A 24,165-nucleotide genomic window follows, 5' to 3' on the forward strand; every position below is an offset into this window, starting at 1 on the left:
TATCCCACTCCACAATAAAGCTCGACTACGGATACTTTAAGAATAGTGTCCTTATGTTTAATGTGATCTCATAATTAAGTCATACTTGATACATTAAACGGACTAGCTATTCTAGGGACTTTATTAAACAAACATAATAAAGAAAAAGCCTTTTATTATTAATAAATAATTCGATACAAGTACCAAAAGTATTGGCCTCTAGGGCTTACACCAACAATCTCCCACTAGCACTAGAGCCAATCAGGCATACCCCTAATGCCCATAGATCTAGTATGGCCATCATGCTTCTGCTCTGCAAGAGGCTTTGTCAGTGGGTCAACAATTTTGTCAAGTGTAGGTACTCTGCACATTTTCACATCTCATCTATCTATTATCTCTCGAATGAGGTGATAACGCCTAAGTATGTGTTTGGATTGTTGGTGAGATCTAGGTTCCTTAGCTTGTGCGATAGCACCATTGTTATCACAATGGAGACCAATGGGATCACAATGCTAGGAACCATGCCAAGTTCACTAATGAACTTTTTGATCCAAATAGCTTCCTTTGCTGCACTTGAGGCAGCAATATACTCGGCCTCAGTTGTAGAATCAGCAATTGTATCTTGCTTTGAACTTTTCCAGCTCACAGCGCCACCGTTTAAGCAAAACACATAACCAGATTGCGATCTAAAGTCATCCTTATCTGTCTGGAAGCTAGAATCGGTGTATCCAATTACAACTAGCTCTTCCTGACCTCCATATATCAAGAATGAGTCCTTAGTCCTTCTCAAATACTTAAGGATATTCTTGACAGCTACCCAATGAGCATCACCAGGATCAGATTGGTACCTACTCGTTGCACTCAAAGCATACGAGACATCTGGTCGAGTACATAACATGGCATACATGATAGATCCTATTGCAGATGCATATGGAATCTTACTCATGCGATCCCTTTCTTCCTTAGTTGAAGGGGATTGTGTTTTTGATAAACACGGGCCATGTTGCATATGTATGAATCCTTTCTTGGAATCATGCATATTAAAGCGTCTCAGTACTTTGTCTATGTATGTACTCTGACTTAGGCCAAGCAGTTTTTGTGATCTATCTCTATAGATTATGATTCCTAATATATAGGCTGCTTCACCTAGATCCTTCATAGAAAAGCATTTCCCCAACCAAGACTTTACTTGTTGTAGGGTAGGGACATCGTTTCCAATGAGTAATATGTCATCTACATATAATACCAGGAAAACGATCATGCTCCCACTAACCTTCTTGTAGACACAAGGCTCATCTTCGTTCTTGATGAATCCATATTGTTTTACTGTTTCATCAAAACGAAGATTCCAGCTTCTGGAAGCTTGCTTCAATCCATAGATTGATCTTTGTAACTTACATATCTTTAGGGCTTCTTCAGGTATGTCAAATCCTTCAGGTTATGTCATGTACACATCCTCAAGAAGATTCCCATTGAGGAAAACATTTTTGACATCCATCTGCCATATTTCATAATCATGATATGCAGCGATAGCAAGTAAAATCCAAACAGATTTAAGCATTGCAACTGGTGAAAAGGTTTCATCATAGTCAACCCCATAAATTTGTTTATATCCTTTTGCAACCAGTCTTGCCTTATAGGTATGTACCTTACCATCCATGTCAGTCTTCTTCTTGAAGACCCACTTGCATCCTATAGGGTTAACTCCTACAGGAGGCTCTACCAAGGTCCAAACTTGGTTTGTGTACATGGAATCCATTTCAGATTTCATGGCTTCTAGCCACTTCTCAGACTCGGGACCAGTTATGGCCTCTTGGTATGTCACAGGCTCATCTTGATCCATGATTAATACATCACCTTGATCAGTTATGAGATATCCATATCTCTCAGGTAGGTGACGTATCTTGTATGACCTACATCGGTCTTGTTCTACTTGAGCAGGTTGCTTTTCCACAACTACTTGTGTTTCCTGCTCTAATTCCTCCATAGGTGTATCAATGCTTTGTGATTCTTTAATTTCTTCAAGCTCTACTTTCCTCCCACTGATTCCTTTGGAAATAAAATCCTTTTCTAGGAAAACTCCAGTTCGAGCGACAAACACTTTTCCCTCAGAAGGATTGTAGAAGTAATACCCTCTTGTTTCTTTAGGATACCCCACAAATAAGCATTTGTCAGATTTGGGCTCAAGCTTAGTTGAAATTTGTCGTTTCACATAAACTTCGCAACCCCAAATCTTCATGTAAGACATATGTGGTTTCTTACCACTCCATATCTCATATGGTGTCTTCTCAACCTTTTTGGATGGAATGCGGTTAAGTGTGTAAGTTGTTGTGAACAGTGCATGTCCCCAAAAGGAGTTTGGAAGATCGGCGTGACTCATCATGGAATGGACCATGTCTAACAGGGTTCGATTTATTCTCTCAAATACACCATTCCATTGGGGTGTTCCAGGAGGAGTAAGTTGGGATAGGATCCCACACTCTTTCAGATGGTCATCAAACTCTAGGCTTAAATACTCACCACCTCGATCTGATCGAAGAGTTTTAATATTCTGACCTAGTTGGTTTTGTACTTTATTCTTGAATTCCTTGAACTTTTCAAAGGACTCTGATTTGTGTTTCATTAAATACACATAACCATATCTACTGAAATCATCAGTAAATGTGATGAAGTACTGAAAACCTCCTATGGCTGGTATGTTCAATGGTCCACATACATCAGTATGTATGAGGGCCAAAAGATCATTTGCTCTTTCACCTTTTCCTGTGAATGGAGACTTTGTCATCTTTCCAGTTAAACAAGATCTGCATGTCTCATATGATTCATAATCAAAAGAGTCCAAGAGTCCATCTTTATGGAGTTTGGAAATGCGTTTCTCATTTATGTGGCCTAATCGACAATGCCAAAGGTAAGCTGGATTTAACTCATTAGGTTTCATCCTTTTAGTATTAATGTTATAAATAGGCATTTCAAGATCAAGGACATATAGTCCATTGCTCATTTGTGCAGTAGCATAGAATATATCATTCAAATAAATTGAGCAACAATTGTTCTTTATTATAAATGAAAAACCAAACTTGTCCAAACAAGAAACAGAAATAATATTCCTGCTAATTGCAGGTACATAATAACAGTTCTTTAACTGAACTATTAAACCACTAGGTAAAGTCAATACATAAGTTCCTACGGCTAAAGCAGCAACCTTTGCTCCATTTCCAACTCGTAGGTCAACTTCACCTTTTGCCAAATCTCTACTCCTTTTTAGCCCCTGCACATTTGTACAAATGTGAGAACCGTATCCAGTATCTAATACCCATGATGTAGAAGTAGATAAATTAATTTCAATAACAAAAATACCTGAAGTTGAAGTCTCTACTCCATTCTTCATATCTTCCAGGTACTTTGGGCAGTTTCTCTTCCAATGTTCGGTCTTACCGCAATGGAAGCAGGTGCCTGCCTTTGTTATGCCTCCACTAGGCTTCAAAGCAGCAACAATGGGTCTGGGTTTGGCAACTTTCTTGCCTTTCCCTTTATCACCCTGCTTGGTGGGTCTTTTATTCTGTCTCTTTCCATTTCCGATCATCATAATGGACTTCCCTTTTGACTTTAGATTCTGCTCAGCAGTTCTTAACATGGCTAGCAGTTTAGGAAGAGATTTATCCATATCATTCATATTGAAATTTAGGATAAATTGACTGAATCTATCTGGCAACGATTGCAAGATCTAGTCAGTCGCAAGTTCCTTTCCGAGAGGAAAACCCAACCTTTCAAGGTTTTCCACATACCCAATCATCTTGAGCACACGGGGACCTACAGGGGCTCCCTCAGCTGACTTGCCTTGAAAAGGGGCTTTTGAAACTTCAAACCTTTCATGCCTTGCTTGCTCTTGATAGAGCATCCTCAGGTGTTCGATCATATTGAACACTGTTATATTCTCATGTTACTTTTGCAACTCTGAGTTCATGGTAGCTAGCATGAGACAAGCAGTTTCATTGGCATCATCAACATGCTTCTTATAAGCATCTCTTTCTGCCTTAGGTGCAGAACTAGGAGGTTCCTCTTCAGGGACAGGTTTCTCCAAGACATACAGCTTTCTATCATGTTTGAGGATAATCCTCAGATTTCGGTGCCAATCCAAAAAATTTGTCCCAGACAATTTTTCCTTGTCAAGGATTGATCGCAAAATGTTGTTAGAGGTGTTTGTTGTCATGGTAATCTACATGAAATTAATGAAAATATAATTATCAATAACATATTTAATTAGGCCTTTAATTAAATATGCTCCCACTATTTTACTCAAAACAAATGACCCTCATCATTTGATTCGGAAAATCCCGTTGGAAGATTTTCTAGTGGGTCGAGATCCATATTTCACTTTGTTTTAAGTCCGCGTAGGCGGATTACACAAAACTAGGTTATTTAGGTAGGAACTCCTTCCAATTGTATCTAATACAACTCTCGAATATCTTAGTTGGGTGAATAACTCCTTATTCCAATCCATCACATGGATCATTTCCAACTCTTGCTTCTAAACACATATAATCTTATTATAATTTGTTTAGTTAAGTTTGACCCATTGTTTTAGCAATTGGATATTACAATTATCCCATCTCACCTTACTAATATAAAACGTGCACCTCGCGTAGGCGAAACCTACATTATCTGATATTAGTCTTGATGAGTGCTAAAACTTGGAAAGCATAAACTTAATATTTAATTTGAGGGAATTGCAATTGTTCTGATCTCACCGGCTTATTTATCATATAAATCGTCTCTCACATGCATCAATATACATTCACATGCATCAACATACATTTATAATGAAACAGTTATGACCCCTAACACAATTGTTCTCCCAAGCCAATGAGAGAACCTAAGTTAACCTAATAACGATCTAAGCTTCTCCAAGCAAGATCTTCAAGGTTGTCCTCCTTTGATATTGAATTCTTCTCTTTCTTCATAACATTACATTACATAAAAGAAACTCGTTTTACATACGAGGGAGTGAGTTGAGAGAAGAAGTTACATTAAGAGATTAAAAGAGATGCACGACACGCAGGTCGTATTTTAAGAAACCCAAAACAAAATAAAGTAAAACTAAGGCCATAACCGATCGCCACAAGACAATAATAACAAACTGTCACGCCCTAAAAAAGGAATGCAAAAAAAACAACCGGCGAAAAAAGAAATGACAGAAGAGTCGCCACCGCGCGTTATTTATCCCAAAGGAGGGAAAGGAAACGCTCGAAGTAAACCTGGAAAAAGGAAAGGAAAAGACAAGGTCTCGCAACCAAATCTTGGGTTCGGGAGTCGATTATGCGAAGGGAAGGTATTAGCACACCTACGCATCCGTAGTACTCTACGAGATCCACTCTTGTTGTTCTTGTCTGAAGGGTGTGGGTTTATCTAATGTACTATTTACTAAAAGAGGGGTAAAAAAAAATGACTCGCACAGATGTCGCATCCACTGCATACGTATCTCATCTGAATATGAGAATCAGAGTCTTCGTAGCTCGGCTACCTATGGGTTAAAGAGGAGTGTGCTCGTTAAGACATCGCGTCTTATGCCTACGTATCTCATCTGGAATGAGAATCAGAGCAAGCCGTAGTTCGGCTAATCTATTTTTGTTTGTTTTGTGTTTTTTAGATGAACGACGTTACTACGCAATCTACCGGATGCTCGACCTCGGGAGACTTACTCGCCTGTAGTAGAAGGAGTCAACGTTTTCCTTGGAGAAGAAAAATCAATGAGTTTGTTGTGTTTTAGGAATGCTCACGCAAAAAGGAAGTCCTAGACGAAGGAACCGTGCTACCTTAATTGACATGCATACGAGAGACTATACGAAGCCTAGCAATCCTATGGGGAGACGATCACACCATACAAAACAAACATGCATAAAGTAAACACGCCAACAAGGGGCTCAAACATACATGGGTAGGGCTTTAGTCAAGAGGGGTCATATCTATCGCATTACGCGAAAAACCGGAGGGAAAAGACACAGAGCCGCCACCGTGCGTTATTTATCCCAAAGAAGGGAAAGGAAACGCTCGAAGTAAACCTGGAAAGGAATGGTCTCACGACCAGAGATTGCAAGGATCGGGAGTCGGTTATGCGAAGGGAAGGTATTAGCACCCCTACGCATCCGTCGTACTCGACGGGATCCACGCTCAAAAGAATAAAATAAGGTTGCTAAATAACTGCTGAAAACATGCACAAAGCTGGACTAAAACACAGATGAAAGACGGAAGAAACAGACTCGGCAGAATGTCGCATCCTGGGCCTACGTAGTTTGTCAAAAACAAACATCAGAGTCGATGTAGTTCGGGGGAATGGGAAACGTGCTCGCTAGGATATCGCATCCTATGCATACGTATCTTCTCTAACCAGAGAAGAATCAGAGCACTCGTAGCTCGGCTAACGCACGCTGAAATAAAACACTGAAACTGAGACGCTGAGACGTCAAACGAAACACACAACTGGAAACAGAACGCCAATCGCTGGTCTTACATCTAACCCCGAGAAAACACAACAAAAAGACGGGAAACCGAATGCCAATCGCTGGACTTACATCAGACTCCCAACACACACAACACAAAACGCCAATAGGATACGGAATACCAATCGCTGGTCTTACATCCATCTCCTAACACACACAACACAAAAGGGTTGAAAAAGGAAAAGGGCGAACAAAACACACGCAACAAAACAAAAAGGGCGCCCGGAGAGATTTGCTCAATCTCCTGCCTACGTACCTCATCTGGTTTGAGGATCAGGGCGACGTAGTTCCCCTTAACAGGGAAAAACTATCCAAACCAGAGACTAGGGAGATAACAACTAAGAGGGAGACTACGACTCGAGCCTAGAAGTTGTCATGCAAACGATCCCTATGTTGAGGTCTCTAATCAGATCCTAACTCGCACAAGAAGCAAGCTAGCCTAAACAACAAGTAAGCAAGCACAAGCACAGGTGAAAGGACCTACAAAACAACAAGGTTAGTTAACCAAAGTAACTTGTATCTCATGGAATGAGATCACATCATCCATTAGAACTAAGTGCTTGAACCTGAAATGCAAAACTCAAAAGGTGAGTACAAACCACTAGTCCAAAGACTAGGGTCAAAGGCAAAGCAAAAAGTCAAAACAGCAGCCAATATTCAACATGAAGCATGTTTAATCAAGCATGAACATGTCCTAAAAAGGAACAAACTCAAATCACAAGGCAAGGCCAACAATTAAGCAAGGTATGGCAAAGACACACAATGGTGGTCACACTTGGGCATCAAGAAGAGAAAATGCACATTAAATCAGAAACACATCCAATAATCATGAAACTTTTTGTGCAAGCTCAACATATTAAACACAATCATCATGCAAAAAAATGGAAACAGAGGACATCAACTGACCTAGGAATGAAAATGAATAAGATCAACATCCAAATGTGTGACACACATTGTCACACCCTAAGTTCATATGCCTAAAACAGAAATGACAAATGCTAAAAATGCACAACCAAGCCTCAAAAGTCATGTTATGTGTTAGGATTCAACATACCAAATTTCAAAGCAATTGGAGAAAGTATGAGTATTTCACAAGTCAAAGGGCATAACATATCACATTTTGCATCATACTCAAATACTCAAGCTCAATCAAAAATCTAGAAGTGCTAAAATCAGGAAAATCACATTAAAAAATACTAGACATCACAAGGATCATGTAGCAAAAAATTGCAGGTGAATTGGATTAATTTTCAATTTGATATGATATTTTGAAGTTGGATAAAATAATTGAAATAAAATGTGAAATAAATGGGAATGGTATTAAAAATGAAATTGGATAAAACGCTACAGGTGGGAATCGAACCCTGTAGGCATCAAAACGCCTGCATTTTGGTTAATGAGAGAAATCAAAAAAGGAAAACTGGAAAAGCCTTCACTGGGAATCGAAGGAGGTTCAACGCATCACACAAAACGACGCCGCTCTCATTAAATGAGTTGGCATGCCAACTCAGGGTCAAAGGTTGCGTGGAAGCGGTCAAATGAACCCTGGCCAGTCAATTTGCCACTCAGGAGCCACGCTAGAAGGTGACAAGGCAAACCCTAACACTAAGAACCAGAGGCGCTCGCATTGTTCCCACGCGGTGGTCTAAGGCGGTTTCCACCGTCTTCTCCAACAAGACGGTGGCTACACAGTGATGCCTTCACAATTTTTTTCCAGATTTCAGCAATGAGCACACCAATCGAAAGCTTATCATATGTAGGTTACAAATATCACAATTGCTAAGCCTATAAATCAAGGAATCATGTGAATCGAAGGCAAACATAAAGCATGTCAAAAATTCAAGTTCACATATATTGCTCATTATTCCACCATTTTCAACGAAATTTGCACCAGAAATCTCAGTGTTCCAAGATCTACACAACTATGATGATAAAATAGAGAAAAGTGAAGGTCGAAACTCACCTTGTTTGAAGAGTAGTGACCAAAAACAGTGTCCTCAGGGCTTCAAGCTTTCCAGATCCACCTCCTTTGAGCTCCACTGAAGTTTGATGCAAGAAATGGCACGTGAAAAGACCTGAATCAAGCTCAATTTGGAGTTTCCATTAATGCCTTCAAGCTTGTGGTATGCACGAATTTGAGAGGAATTCCACCAAACACACGTTGAATCATGCTCAGTAACACTCCATACTCATGATTATGTAAGAAAAATCAAGGTTTATGTGTAGAATTTTGAAAAATCAAGAGAGTGAGAATTGAGAGTGAAAAGAGAATTCTAGATCTGAAAATGTGTCTAATGAATGAAACAGTTACAATTAAGCCTTTATACCATCTCCTAATTACTCTGAAATTGTAATTAGGCCAAGGTTAATGGAAATTAGCAAGATATAAGGTGTATGCACAAATGGTAAAAACACCCTTGCATGGTGAAAGCATACGTGAACAGTACCAAATGAGGGCCCAAATTCACTTAAAATCAACCCATTCACATATTGGAATTGGAATTTTGTTCATGTGATCAACCAATTTTGAATTTGGCATTCTCCTTCCAAAATGGACATGCATGAACAAATGATTGTATGAGATAATTTCATGCAATGTCATGATGTATTTGGAAAATATGAGTCATAAGGAGAATAATGCAAAAAGAGGCACTCAAATTGGAGTTTTGGTTCAAAAGATATGGCTTGTTGAAGTTTCATGCATACTTTGCAGTCAATGGATTATAACTCATTAACCATTCATCAGATGCTCATGACCTTGGACTTTTTGGAAATGGGAGAGAGAGATCTTCAACTTTCATGTTGGACAAAATTTCATTTGAAGCTTCTTTGATGTTGGAAAGTCAAGTTGAAGTTGGTCCAAAAACTTTCCATTTTTGGAAACTTGAAATTACAGGTCACTTTCCATTTTTGGAAACTTTTGATCTGGCTTCAAATCCTTCAAGATAAGTGTTTGACATGATGAACAAACCTCTTTTGGACATGAATGAAGTGTCTCAAACCATTTCTCCAACTCCTAGCCCTCAGTTGACCTTTATGGACCTCTGATGACTTGGACATGTACTGATGACCTTGAGCCTCTAACACTTGGTCAAGTTACTTCAAAATGAATCTTGATTCATGCAAGCTCTCTAGAATACTCATGTGGCCTTCATCTCAAGGAAATGCTTGGTCTCCTGCACTAATGAATTCCTTGGTGCCAATCTTGACTGATAAGATGCAATGTATTATGCAATGTTAATGACCTAAAAAAAAATGAAATGAATGAATGAATGGGGGGTGCAAATTTGAGGTGCTACAGCTGCCCCTATTCAATCAACTGGGAACCTGAACGGATGAGAGCAACGGCTGTCAGACTTTCAAGGTAAACAGGGATTGAATAGCAAAGAACCGTAGAATTTGCACTCTGCGGGGGATGAATCAAAGAAACGCGAGGCCATTTACCGATGGCGACTGCACAATAAAATACCTCAAGAAAGCGAGGCCATTTACCGATGGCGGCTTTACTGGAAACTTGATATTTACCGATATCAACGTCAGCGAGGCCATTTACCGATGGCGGCTGGGAAACAACATCCAAAGGAAGCGGGACCATTTACCGATGGTGGCTTCAACTGGGAATTTGACATTAAAAGGAAGCAAGACCATTTAACGATGGTGGCTTCAAAACAACTTTTGATATTTACCGATATCAACGTCAGCGAGACCATTTACCGATGGCTGCTGGGGAACAGATGTCACAGAAAGCGAGGCCATTTACCGATGGCGACTAAGTTGGGCATTCGATATTTACCGATATCGAAAAAAGCGAGGCCATTTACCGATGGCGGCTTGGAATAGTCGACTTGATATACACTGATATCAAGGAGGTGGGGCCATTTACCGATGGCGGCTCCAACTGGGGAGGAAAAAAATATTTACAACTGGAACCAGACAAGACGTTCACCGACGACTCTACTGGGGATTTTGATATTTATCGATGAATAGATACATGACCAGACATTTACCGATGACTGGGAAAACTCGATGTTTACCGACATCGAAGGATGATGTTTACCGACATCAAAAAAGGACGACCAGACATTTACCGATGACTGGGAAAAAGACTCGATGTTTACCGACATCGAAAGATGATGTTTACCGACATAAAAAAAACGACCAGACATTTACCGATGACTGGAAAAAAAGATCATAACCAGACATTTATCGATGACTGGGAAAAACTCGATGTTTTACTGACACCGAAATAGTGGTGTTTACCGACACCAAGGAAAGAAAACTCTCATGATACGAAACCATTTACCGATGGCTGATATCCGCAGATAATAAATCTGCTGGGGATTCGAAACAACAAAACCATTTACCGATGGTCAACAAACAACTCGATGTTTACCGACATCGAACGATGATGTTTACGGACACCAAAAAACAGACCTTACGGGGGTCGACACGACACTTACCGGTATCGCAATAATGACATCCACATGTGTCACAACAAGGCAGACACCTGCCGGGGACCACACTGGGGAGAATCAAATTTTCCTTTCACGGACGGGTGAGGAAATAAACCTCTCTGGGGAATATCGATTCTGAATGCTGTCAGGAGCAACTGTACAAATGTGCCATACGGATGTTGAAATATGATCCGCCTCTGCTGGGGATATGATCCAATCGGGTTTAACACATGTATGCATATGTTTGAGTTTCTTATGGCGTAATGCTCCATATTGAATGGAAATGCTACGCGATTTGAGGATGCGAATGCAAATGATGATTACTATATGCAAGATGCCAAGGGAGGAAAACTCCTGCTGGGAAAGCACACGATCGCTTCCGCTGAGCACACGACTCTGATTCGATCTTCCAACTCTGCGGGGACAGCATAACAATTTTGCTGCGGATACTCGCTGATCTGACACTCTGGGAACGACAGAGAAACCGACTCAACTGGGGAGTAATCTGTTGGGCAAACACCAACCTCTCAATCATGCTGGGGAATAGCACTGCTGTTGGGGAACAGATGATCCTCACTGGGGATGACCTCTACTGAACCCGATCCGCTTGGGGATTCCGCTGGGGAAACGAACATTGCAAACCTCCACTGGGGAAACCGTCACCTTCAGATTTGCTAGGGAAAAAAGACTCTCAACCCTGCTGGGGATTACAGCACTTCAGACCTGGCTGCTGAGGAACAAACTACCCACAGACACCTCCGCTGGGGAAATAACAATTTTCCGGCTTGTTGGGGAACTAGCAGTCCTCAGACCTGCTGGGGGAAGGGCAACCTTCAAACCTGGCCGGGAAAAAACATCCTCAACCCTGCTGAGGATTGCAATCAACTTCAGGCCTGACTGCTGAGGCAACACTGATCTTGGCCTCGCTGGGGAGACAAACCCTGAACTTGCTTTGGACAACCCAACCTCTCACACTACTGGACAGTGTTGAAACACTTTTGAACAAACCGTGGCTCACCTGCTTTAGCCAACAATCAAAAGATAATGATCTGCAAAATAGCAAGACATACATGCCCCCAGGGGATTGTACGGACAAAATACACCCAAGTGTACTCAACATTCAAAATGATTTTCAAATGTTTATCTTTCTGCACATTATTGTCTAGCCTTCATGTTTTTATATACAATGTTTATAAAAAATTTGGACGTTTTTCCAAACAAAATAGTAAAGTAAAAACAAGAGAGCAAATTGACTGAATAACGACTTTTATTGATTGAAAATGAGCCTATAAAGGCGAATACATCAGGAAGCAATTCCTAGGAAGAAGTAATTGCGCCAAAATAGGAAATAAACTATCCTATGTGCAATGTGAAAACGGCATCCACTATTTTCCAATTCTGTTATGACTCGTATATCCTCAATTTCCCCCACATTCCTTGCTTTTTGAGAAGAACGATTGAACCGATCATATCCTTCAAAATGGTAGACACTGAAACGCGATGAAGTACAGATGACTCAGACTATAGTCTTCGCTTTAATCCCTTTTTTGCCTGGATCGCCCTTTCGGGTTTTCAATCCACCAGGATACCCATTTTTTCCTAAGCCGCCTTTTCAGGTTTTCGACTTACCGGGTGTACATATTCCTTTTATTCTTTATCCCTAACTTTTGCCCGAACCTTTTCTCTTTTTTTTTTCTTTATTGGTTCGCCGGGATGCCCTTTTTTGCCTGGGCTCTTTTATTCTTTTCGTCCAGCGGGTCAATTTATGCGAAGTATATTTTGACTACATCTGAGTTCACAGGGGACGGAAAATCTTCACCATCCATAGTTGTAAGCATCAAGGCTCCACCAGAGAAAACCTTTTTAACAACATATGGACCTTCATAATTCGGAGTCCACTTGCCCCTATTATCTGTACCGGAAGGAAGGATCCTCTTCAAAACCAAATCACCTGTTTGATAGCTTCGAGGATGCACTTTCTGATCAAAGGCTTTCTTCATCCTTCTCTGATACAGTTGCCCATGGCACACAGCCGCTAACCGCTTTTCCTCGATAAGGCTCAACTTATTAAACCTTGTCCGGATCCACTCAGCTTCGTCTAGCTTGACATCCAGCAGGACTTTTAGAGAAGGAATATCCACTTCAACTGGTAGGACTGCTTCCATACCATACACAAGGGAGTAAGGGGTTGCCCCGGTCGACGTACGTACTGAGGTACGGTACCCATGCAAAGCGAAAGGCAACATTTCATGCCAATCCTTGTACGTCACAACCATCTTCTGCACAATCTTCTAGATGTTCTTGTTTGCCGCCTCTACAGCACCATTCATCATTGGTCTGTAAGGAGAAGAATTGTGATGTTCGATCTTAAAGTCCTTGCAAAGCTCTTTCATCATCCTGTTATTGAGATTCGAACCATTGTCAGTAATGATTCTCTCAGGAACCCCATAACGACAGATAATTTCCTTCTTGATGAATCGGGCAACCACTTGCTTGGTAACGTTAGCATAGGAATCTGCTTCCACCCACTTGGTGAAGTAATCAATCGCAACCAGGATGAAGCGATGTTCATTAGAAGCAGTAGGTTCAATCTTCCCAATCATATCGATGCCCCACATCGCGAACGGCCAAGGAGAATTCATAACATTCAGAGGGCTTGGTGGTACATGCACCTTGTCTGCATAGATCTGACATTTATGGCACTTCCGAGCGTATTTGAAACAATCGGATTCCATGGTTATCCAATAATCTCTTAACAACTTTTTGGCCATTGCATGACCACCAGCATGGGTACCGAACGACCCCTCGTGTACTTCTTGCATCAACATGTCTGCTTCGTGTCTATCCACGCATCTGAGCAGAACCATGTCAAAGTTCCTCTTATACAACACATCATCCTGATTCAAATAAAAGCTTCCAGCTAGCCTTCTCAGGGTCTTCTTGTCATTCTTTGACGCTCCTTCAGGATACTCCTGACTTTTAGGGAAATTCTTAATATCAAAGTACCACGGCTTCTCATCAACGACAGACTCGGCTGCAAACACATACGCAGGCCTCTCGAGTCGATTCATAGCAACGTGTGGCACATGATTATGCCAATGAACTTTGATCATAAAAGACAAAGTAGCCAAGGCATCAGCCATCTGATTTTCATCTCGGGGTACATGGTACAACTTCACTGTCTTGAAGAAATTCAGGATCCTTCTGGTGTAATCTCGATAAGGAATCAAATACGGCTGGTGAGTATTCCAATCTCCATTGACTTGGTTAATCACTAGAGCGGAATCTCCATAGATGTCCATAGTTTTGATCCTTAGATCGATGGCTTCTTCAATCCCCATGATACAAGCCTCATACTCAGCCTCGTTGTTGGTTACTTCAAAAGTCAATCTGGTAGAAAAAGGTATGTGTGCACCTTTGGGATTAATGAGTACTGCCCCAACACCGTTGCCATTCACATTCACAGCCCCATCAAACATCAATGTCCACTTGTCATCAGGATCCGGTCCTTCCTCAACATAAGGCTCTTCACAATCCTTCATCTTCAAGTACATGACATCTTCATCAGGGAATTCAAACATCATCGGCTGATAATCATCAATCGGTTGCTCGGCAAGGTAATCAGACATAATGCTACCTTTGATGGCCTTTTGCGACGTATACTGGATATCATACTCTGTCAAAATCATCTGCCAACGAGCAACACGCCCGGTAAGAGCCGGCTTTTCAAAGATGTATTTCACTGGATCCATCTTAGAAATCAACAAGGTAGTATGGTTCAACATATACTGTCTCAGCCGGCGAGTAGCCCATGCCAAAGCACAGCAAGTTTTCTCGAGCAGTGAATATCTTGTTTCACAGTTGGTAAACTTTTTGCTAAGGTAGTATATTGCATGCTCTTTTCGACCGAACTCGTCATGCTGTCCCAATACACACCCCATCGAATTTTCTGTCACCGAAAGGTACATTATCAGAGGCCTCCCAAGAACTGGAGGTATAAGGATTGGAGGTTTTTGCAAATATTCTTTTATCTTATCGAAAGCTTTTTGACAGTCATTGTTCCACCTGATTGCTTGATCTTTTCTTAGCAATTTGAATATCGGTTCGCACGTAGCGGTTAGGTGAGATATGAACCGCGCAATGTAGTTCAGTCTCCCTAAAAACCCACGGACCTGCTTTTCCGTTCTCGGTTCAGGCAATTCTTGAATAGCTTTTACTTTCGCTAGATCAACCTCAATCCCTTTCTCACTGACAATGAAGCCCAACAGCTTCCCGGATCTCACCCCAAACGTACACTTGTTTGGATTCAGCCTCAGTTTGAACTTTCTCAGCCTCTCAAACAACTTCTGCAAGTTTACCAAGTGCTCCTCTTCTGTCTGAGACTTCGCAATCATATCATCCACGTACACTTCAATTTCTTTGTGCATCATGTCATGAAAGAGAGTCGTCATAGCCCTCTGATAGGTAGCACCGACATTCTTCAGCCCAAATGGCATAACCTTATAGCAGAACATGCCCCAAGGTGTAATGAATGTCGTCTTTTCCATGTCTTCTGGCGCCATCTTAATCTGATTGTAGCCAAAAAATCCATCCATGAAAGAGAAAACCGAAGATTGAGCAGTGTTATCAACCAATCCATCAATGTGAGGTAATGGGAAGTCATCTTTCGGACTGGCTCTGTTTAAATCTCGGTAATCGACACACATCCTGACCTTACCATCCTTCTTCGGCACGGGAACGATGTTGGCCACCCAAGGGGGATAACTGGTAACTGCCAGAAAACCCGCATCCAACTGCTTCTGAACCTCCTCTTTGATCTTAACAGCCATATCAGGACTAGTTCTGCGAAGCTTCTGCTTTACCGAAGGACAATCTTCTCTGAGAGGTAGCCTGTGCACCATAATATCTGTATCCAAACCAGGCATATCTTGATACGACCATGCGAATATCTCCACATACTCTCTCAACATTTCAATCAGCCCTCTCTTAACAGATTCCTCTAAAGCAGCCCCGATCTTGATCTCTTTCCTGACGTCCTCAGTACCAAGGTAAATAACTTCCAACTCTTCCTGATGAGGTTGGATGACCCTTTCCTCCTGTTTCAATAATCTGACCAGTTCTTTGGGGAGTTCACAGTCTTCTTCACTCTCCTCTTCAGCTTAGTAAATGGAATTATCGAAATCGTACTGAGCCATAACATAATTGTTTTTAATGGAGTCCGCAAGATCAATTCTGCACGAACGATGTTCAATGCTTTATTTTAGAAAAGAGTTCAAGAAAGTCACAAAAACAAAAAAACATTGCCATTTTATTGTTTTGAAAATGAAAATAAAAACAGAAAGACAGTGAGCACAAATTTGATTGCAAAACGTCCTTTATTAATGATAATCGTTGAAAATTCAAACATGATGTGGCCCTACAATGAACCACTACGCCTCGGGCAGAGCGTAGGGTTTTCTATGCAAAATGAAAAACACAAGAAAATTACTCTGTCTGAAGAGTAACTTGGACTATTTCTTCGGCTGTCCAATTGTTGACCATCTCCCCTGGAGCACACGGGCGCACCTAGGTGTCCACATCATAATCACTGTCACCATCTTCACTACCGGTTGCAAAGACGTTACCATGATTCATCATCCCAGCGCTGGTGAAGGTACACGGCCCTTTCTGCACACCTTGCTCTGACTGAAGAGGTTGGTAACCAATACCAAATTTGTCTTCCTTCATGGGCATGTCAACCATCCTGCCCCAGCCTTCTGCATTACCAGAATTAACAACCTCTACAGCTTGCTTGTAGGACGCAATTGAGACACCTGGTTTCTTCTGCTCCACAAAAGCCACCTTCTCAATAGCAATGGTCTCGAACGCTTGGCACAGAGTTTCATGGATCTCGCCATCCATCTCCACATACTTGAAAGAATATATATGACTCACAAGAATGTCCTCCTCGCCGCACACAGACACAACCTGACCATTCCACAAATACTTCAGCTTTTGATGGAGAGTTGACAACACTGCCCCAACCCCATGTATCCAGGGACGCCCCAATAGACAACTATATGCTGGTTGAACATCCATCACATAGAAGACAATGTTGAACACTTCTGGGCCAATCTTTACGGGCAATGTGACTTCACCAAAAACTGATCGCTTGGATCCATCAAAAGCACGGACGATGAGATCACTAGGAGTGAGAACAACCCCTTCGACATCAATCTTGCTCAAAATCTTCTTGGGCAGCACATTCAAGGAAGAGCCGGTATCCACCAACACATGCGAAAACACTGCGCCTTTGCATTCCATGGTTATATGTAAAGCTCTGTTATGATTGCGACCTTCAGGCGTCAAATCCAGATCTGTGAACCCCAACCCATGTCTCGTGCTCACATTAGCAATAACACCCTCGAGTTGGTTGACCGAAATCTCTTGAGGCACGTAAGCCAAATTCAACATTTTCAGCAAGGCGTTACGGTGTGCCTCAGAACATAATAACAACGAGAGGATAGAGATTTTCGATGGAGTCTGGTTCAGCTGATCTACAATCTTATAATCACTCTTCTTAATGATCTTCATGAACTCCTCCACATCTTTCTCAAAGGAACCCTCAGGCACTTCCTTCTGCATAGGTCCTTCTTCAACCACAGCTTGTTTCCCTTTTGCTTTGGCAAGAGCCTCAGCATTGCTATCTCTTGGAATTTGTGGTGCAAACAGACGACCACTTCTAGTAAACCCTCCAGGTCCTCCCACATTGTCCACAGCCGGACCAACAGTTACGGGAGTTCTACTTGGCACACCAATTGTTACCGGAGCCTGATTTACTGGTCTGGCCTGAGTTTCTGACCTTCTGTTGCTGCGAAAAGCATTATCATACCTCCACGGAACCGCTCTACTATTCTCAACAGGTCTTCCACCAGAAGCAACAACGGTGACAGGAGTACCAACCGTCACTGATGCAGATATGGTTACCGGAGTACCAACAGTTACGGGTGCATTAACATTTCTTGGCACACGTCCAGGACCCTCGGACGGTTGAAGTTTATGGTGACAGTTGATACCATCCCACGATCTTTCACAGCCCGACTAAACTGTAGGCAACCCTCATCCATCAAACCCTGGATACCTCTTCTCAACTCTTCACAACCATTCTCTTGATCACCACAAACTGAAAAAATTTCATCACAGCCCGGGAACACTCCCCCTTCCAACAGACGGTCTTTTACCACAAGCAACGAAGTCTGAACCTCATCAACACTGACTACCAAATCCACAGCTTCCTCACTTTCCACATTGTTCACCCTAGGCCCACCATGCTGAGGCATAGGGTTATTCACAATATTCGAAACAGGAGCAAAGTTGATTGTCTTAGCATCAATCAAATCCTGGACCTTATGATGAAAAGCCCGACAGTTCTCAATGTGATGCCTCGGTGCACCGGAATGAAAGTCACAACGGACATTGGCATCGTACCCAGCAGGTATCTTCGTTAACGGAGCCATGGTGCGAAGTTCAACAAACCCCAACCTGAGCAGTTCAGGAAGCAACTCAGCATATGTCATCGGCAACGGGTCGAAACGACGATCTGGCATTCTCTGTCTTGGCTGAAATGGGCGTTGCTGTTGTTGTTGTTGTGGCGGTCCTCTCTGTTGTTGTTGAGGTTGAGTTGTTGGGATTGTTACAGCGACAACTTGGCGATACTGTCCTCTGTTTACATTCCTTCGATGGTGCACAACATTAGTCTCACCCTCCCTTCTTCTGGGTGCCCCAGAAAATGGCTTCTTTGAACTGGAAGATGAAGAACCAGAATCTTGAATCTTCCCTGCTTTGATAAGACTTTCAGTCCTCTCTCCACAGATAACCACATCAGAAAAGCTACGAACGGGCAACTTCCCATACGGTCCATGAACACACCCTGTAGCGTCCCGATAAACATATCGGTCAACTCTCGCTCCAACATCGGAGGTTGCACTCTTGCGGCCAATTCACGCCACCTCTGGGCGTATTCCTTGAAGCTCTCGCCAGACTTTTGGAACAAACTCTGCAGTTGGGTTCGGCTTGGAGCCATATCCATATTATGCTTATACTGCCTCAAGAAGGCTTCACCCAAATCCCTCCAGCTTCTAATGGATTCTTTCCTCAAGTCCATATACCAGTCCAAAGACGCTCCAGACAAGCTGTCCTGGAAAAAGTATATCCACATCTTCTCATCGTCAGTATATGCGGAGATCTTTCTGTAGTAAGACTGCACATGGGTGCGAGGACAAGAAGTGCCATTGTATTTGTCAAAGGATGGCGCTTTGAATTTGTAAGGGATCCTCAACCCATCAACCAAGCCCATATTGGTGACATCAAACCCCAAAGAGTTCTGACACTCCATAGCACGAATTTTCTCAGCTAGGGCGTCAACTTTTCTATCCCTCTCTTCAGTTCTGCCCACATCATCATCATTACTAAGGAGAGTGAACATATCCTCTTGTCTATCAACCAACGGAGCAGGCTGGCGAGTTGGAGCACGGGCCGCTCGAAAATTAACAGTCTCTGGAGCGATAGGTTGTCCGTTGATTCTGATACCCCTCAATTCATCACCCACAGCATAGTTGTTGATGGGAATAGCAGCAGTAACAGTGTCATTAACAGGGACTCCTTCTGGCGAATTACGGTTGACGGGTGGAATCACAGCTTCCTGTCTCTGGGCCAAGGCTCGCAGCTCCTCTTGCCCTTGTACAACCCCTTGCATCATATTCATGAATTGGGCCATGTTAGCCCTCATCTCTGCCAATTCAGCCTGAACTTGATCCATGCCTCTCTGTTGATTCAGTCTGGTCGCGTAGCGGTGCGGGCGACGATCAGCAATCCTACCTGAAACAGGAACCAGAATGAGAAGTCTTCTTCAAGAATACCTGTAATGCAAGAATGATATGGGTATGATGCGCATGATGCGTATGGTGCATATGATATGTTTTATCATTTCTCAAGCATTCAAGAGCCTTATTCACTTCTTGAAAAATGGCAACCTGCAACATAAACATCAAAGAAGCAACCTACACAGGACAAGGAGCAAAAGGTGAAACATCAACAATCTCATCTATAACCATGAGCAAAAAAGATCATACAAACATAGTTCAATCACAAATTCAAATCATCAGAGTAGAACAAGGAATCCCATCCAACAATCCTGGAGGTGATTCTCAAAGTAAACAACAAAACAAACTAAGAAAGTCGTCCTCCAAGAATGAGAGTCTTCAGGTACTGGCACTGATCAATCAACCGGTCACATTCTGAACAATCAGGTAAAGGAGTGAGTTTCTCCTTCATGTGCCCTTTGAGTTCCACAACTTCTTCTCTGAGCTGGCTCTCTGATGCATGCCTTAGGTCCACTTCTTTCTTCAACCGGATGCCTTTGTCTTTAAGCTGCCTTTCCAAGTCTCGTATCTTCTTTTGGTAATTGGCTTCCGCTCTTTGCAACCTCAAGCGCTCACGATGTTCTCCATCCAACATTGCTTCTATCTCCTCATAGGACCTCTTTTTGCTTCCCAATCTACTAGCACTTTCACCCTGCACTCCTTTGAGTTTGTGAGCCAAACTCAACTTATCAACTTTGGCTTTGTAAAGCTCCATCTGGATCTCTTGTTCCTTCTCTTTCAAACGACGATTCTCCATTAAGGCTTGTATGTAATACTCAGCAGACACATTCTCAGAAAGGATCAAAGGCGGTTGCTCCTGCAATGGTTCCATCCTATCATAGGGTAACAACAAGGTTCCAACACTATCCTTGACCCACTCAATGTAGGAAGGCATATCAACAGCAAACTTCTTCCCTAAAACAGATCCATCCTTGACACCAATATTCTCCCAAGCCTTTCCCACTTGCTCCAATCTCACTGGATCACTCCGCTTCTCAAAGTACACAATTTCAGCTATCTCAGCATCTAGCGGTCTTCCATTCATGACAAAGCCCAACTGACGGAGAGAAAGAACCGGGTTGTAATTGATGCAACCCTTAGTTCCTACGAGTGGAACATTACGAAACCCTCCACAATTCATAATGACATTGCGCACATTGAACCTGTAAGCTTGCCACTTGATATCATAGGATGTGAGGGACATAATCCTCTGAGTCCACTTATGAGTGTTCTGAGTATCCACAAAAGGTCCACTGGTTGGTAGAAAGGACAAGAACCATCTGAGTAGCAAAGGGAGACAACACATGATAGCTCCACCCTTACCATGCCTGCTGTGTATAGCATAATAAGTGTCAGCTAACAATGTAGGAATCGGGTTTCCTCCAATGAAAATAGTGATTGCTGCAAGGTCCACAAAATTAGGCGTACTCGGGAACAAGACAACTCCATAGATCATGACAGCTAACTGAGCATTGAAAGCTTCCCAATTCCCTTTCTTCGCTTCCTCCTTAGCCATTCTCACCAAGTACTTCAAAGGCAAACCCACAACATCACCACTCGGTTTCCAATTATCACTCACTTCTTTAATACTCAAATAGAGAGCCTTAGCAACAACCCTGAAATCCACCTCCTTTGGTACATCCAGGAAGGGTACCTGGTATCTGATTCGAACATTCATAAGGATGGAGTACTCTTCAAGAGTAGGTGCTAACTGATAGTCCTGAAAAGTGAAGCAATGGAGGTCGGGATCATAGAACTGTAAGAGAGTCTGCAAAGGTACTGGGTCAACCACCGTCTTCAACAGTGCCAGGATATCCCCATACTGATAATCAAACACCTTCTGATTACAACCGGTTACCAGATTACTCAACTCTACCAAAGATGTCAATGGCTCATGGTAGAAACTGTAGGTGCAAGTCTTCCTCTTTAATTCTGGAATGGCTGCCATCTCTCACTGTGAACAGACTCCTGAATGAACCTGAGAAATGATATGCATGTATAAGTTAGTCTTTTTTTCTTTTTTCTTTTCTTTTTATCATTTTTTTTTGCATTATTTTTTTGAAAATAAACATGCTATGATGCAAATGATGCAATTATGACTGGTTGGCTGTGTATCACGAGGCACAGGATCAGAACTTCGGCACGAATTTGGAACCGGAAACCACAAACCAAGATCATCAGAAACCCATACTTCTGAACCAAGTCACCAACATGACCAACCAGAAGTCACCAACAGGATACGGTCACCAACAGATCAAGTCACCAACAGTACCTGTAATTATTCATTCCCGCCCCACTCACGGGTGTCATCTAGGCCAGGGTAAGGTCAAGAGAAACGCAGGATAAACAACCCTTTCAAGAATATCATCATATGCACACGAGGTGTATGCAACGATAATACCCCATCAGAATCTGAACTGCTCGTGATATCATATTCCGCTAAGTGGCGCCATACCACCCGCTTCCCATGAATCACTCTATTCCTAGATGTCCTAAAGTTCACTCATAGCCTGGGTATTGGGCCTTTTACCTCTTGTGACTCCCACCCCACAGAGAGACAGATACACAGCCAGCACAATGAAAATATGATGCATGCAAACATATACAATCACAGCATAATAATCATAAATGCAATAAATAAAACAGTAAAAGCAACCAAAACTATCCAAAAGAGCGCTAGGTTTGACTCGCTTAGGGAAGATGGACCAGCAATAGGTCAACTTCTCGTTCGATCCCCAGCAGAGTCGCCAGCTGTTGCATTACGCGAAAAACTGCTTCGCCCATATTTATGTTATTCATACACTGTAACTGCTTCGCCCTTGTAATATTTTAAGTTTTAACTTGTAATATTTTCAGTTTTACTTTTCGCCATCTTTATTATGTAACTGCACCAAAGTGTTGTAACAATTAGCATTTTATTTTTCTGCCATTTATTCTCTGCCATTGATTTTCTGCCATTTTATTTTTCTGTCATTTATTCTCTGCCATTGATTTTCTGCCATTTTATTTTTCTGCCATTTATTTTTCTGCCATTTAAATTCCTGCCATTGATCCTATATTAACTGCGTGGTTTAGTAATGTAGGGCGTGAAAACCTACTAAATTAATTATTTAATATTTTTCTATAACCTTTATATTTTTTGTAAATAAATAATAAATACTAACTATTTTAATAACTTTTTTTTATTACTTACTTATAATAATAAATCCTTATATATTTTGTAAATAAAATCTAATTGACCATTTTTCTAATTGAATAATAATAATAAACCTATTAACCTAATAATTTGATATTTTCTATAAACTTTATTTATTCTGTAAATAACTAACTTAATATTTTTCATATAAATCTTTTATTTTATAATTTGTACATTAATGTATTTTAAATTCTTTTATTATTACTAATTTATTTTAAACTCATATTTTTCTAATAACTTCTAAAAAAATCTAACTTGTTTAACCTAAAATAATTTCTTTTAAAATTCTAACCTTTTTATTATCACTTTATTATTATTGTTATTTTATTATTGCTTTATTACCATTGTTTATTTATTATTTTATTATTATTTGCTTTTATCTATTCTATTTTTGCTTCATTATTTTTCTTATTTTAATTTTGTTTTATTTATAATATTAGGAACAAATGTATTGGTCGTAAATTTATTCTTTCTCGCCTGATTATTATGTATCTGTCCCATAGCCATGTAATAGTTTAGGAATTTATTTTTCTTACTTTTATTTTTGTAAATATTTATTGCGTGGTTAGTAATTTAGGGAGTGCAAAAAACTAACTGTAAATAATTGAACTTAGAAAATTAAATTCAAGACAAATATCTGAAAAATAACACTCACACACGTAAGTCGATCTTTGATCGCCATCTGTACTTCCTAGGGTATTCCTCTTGGTTGCCTTCTTTAAATGGTCAAGTCCCTCGAAAATAGGGGTGTCTTAAGCAAAGTTCCTTCAAACAGAAAAATCATCAAGTCCCTATAAACTTAAAAGATCAAGTCCCTACGAGGTTGCCTACGATATAATGATCTTGTCCCTTCGGTAAATATGATGATAGTCCCTACGAGTTGCTAAAGACACCCCTTATGTTGCCTTCATTGACCATACGATGACCCTACGCCCGTCCCTTAAACACATCCAAGGTAATGACTACCTATTCCTTAATAATAGGGACAATCTTACCATTGAAAGAATATACAAGAACACGAAAGACTTAATCTAGGGTAGGTATCTCATAGTTACTTGCTCACACTTTTCAAAATTACTTTTACACCTCACAATTTCTAAACTAGGCTTTGTATACACCCATACGAGGGTCATTACAAA

Source organism: Lathyrus oleraceus, chromosome 5, assembly GCF_024323335.1.
Source record: "Lathyrus oleraceus cultivar Zhongwan6 chromosome 5, CAAS_Psat_ZW6_1.0, whole genome shotgun sequence".
In the NCBI taxonomy this organism is placed as follows: Eukaryota; Viridiplantae; Streptophyta; class Magnoliopsida; order Fabales; family Fabaceae; genus Lathyrus; species Lathyrus oleraceus.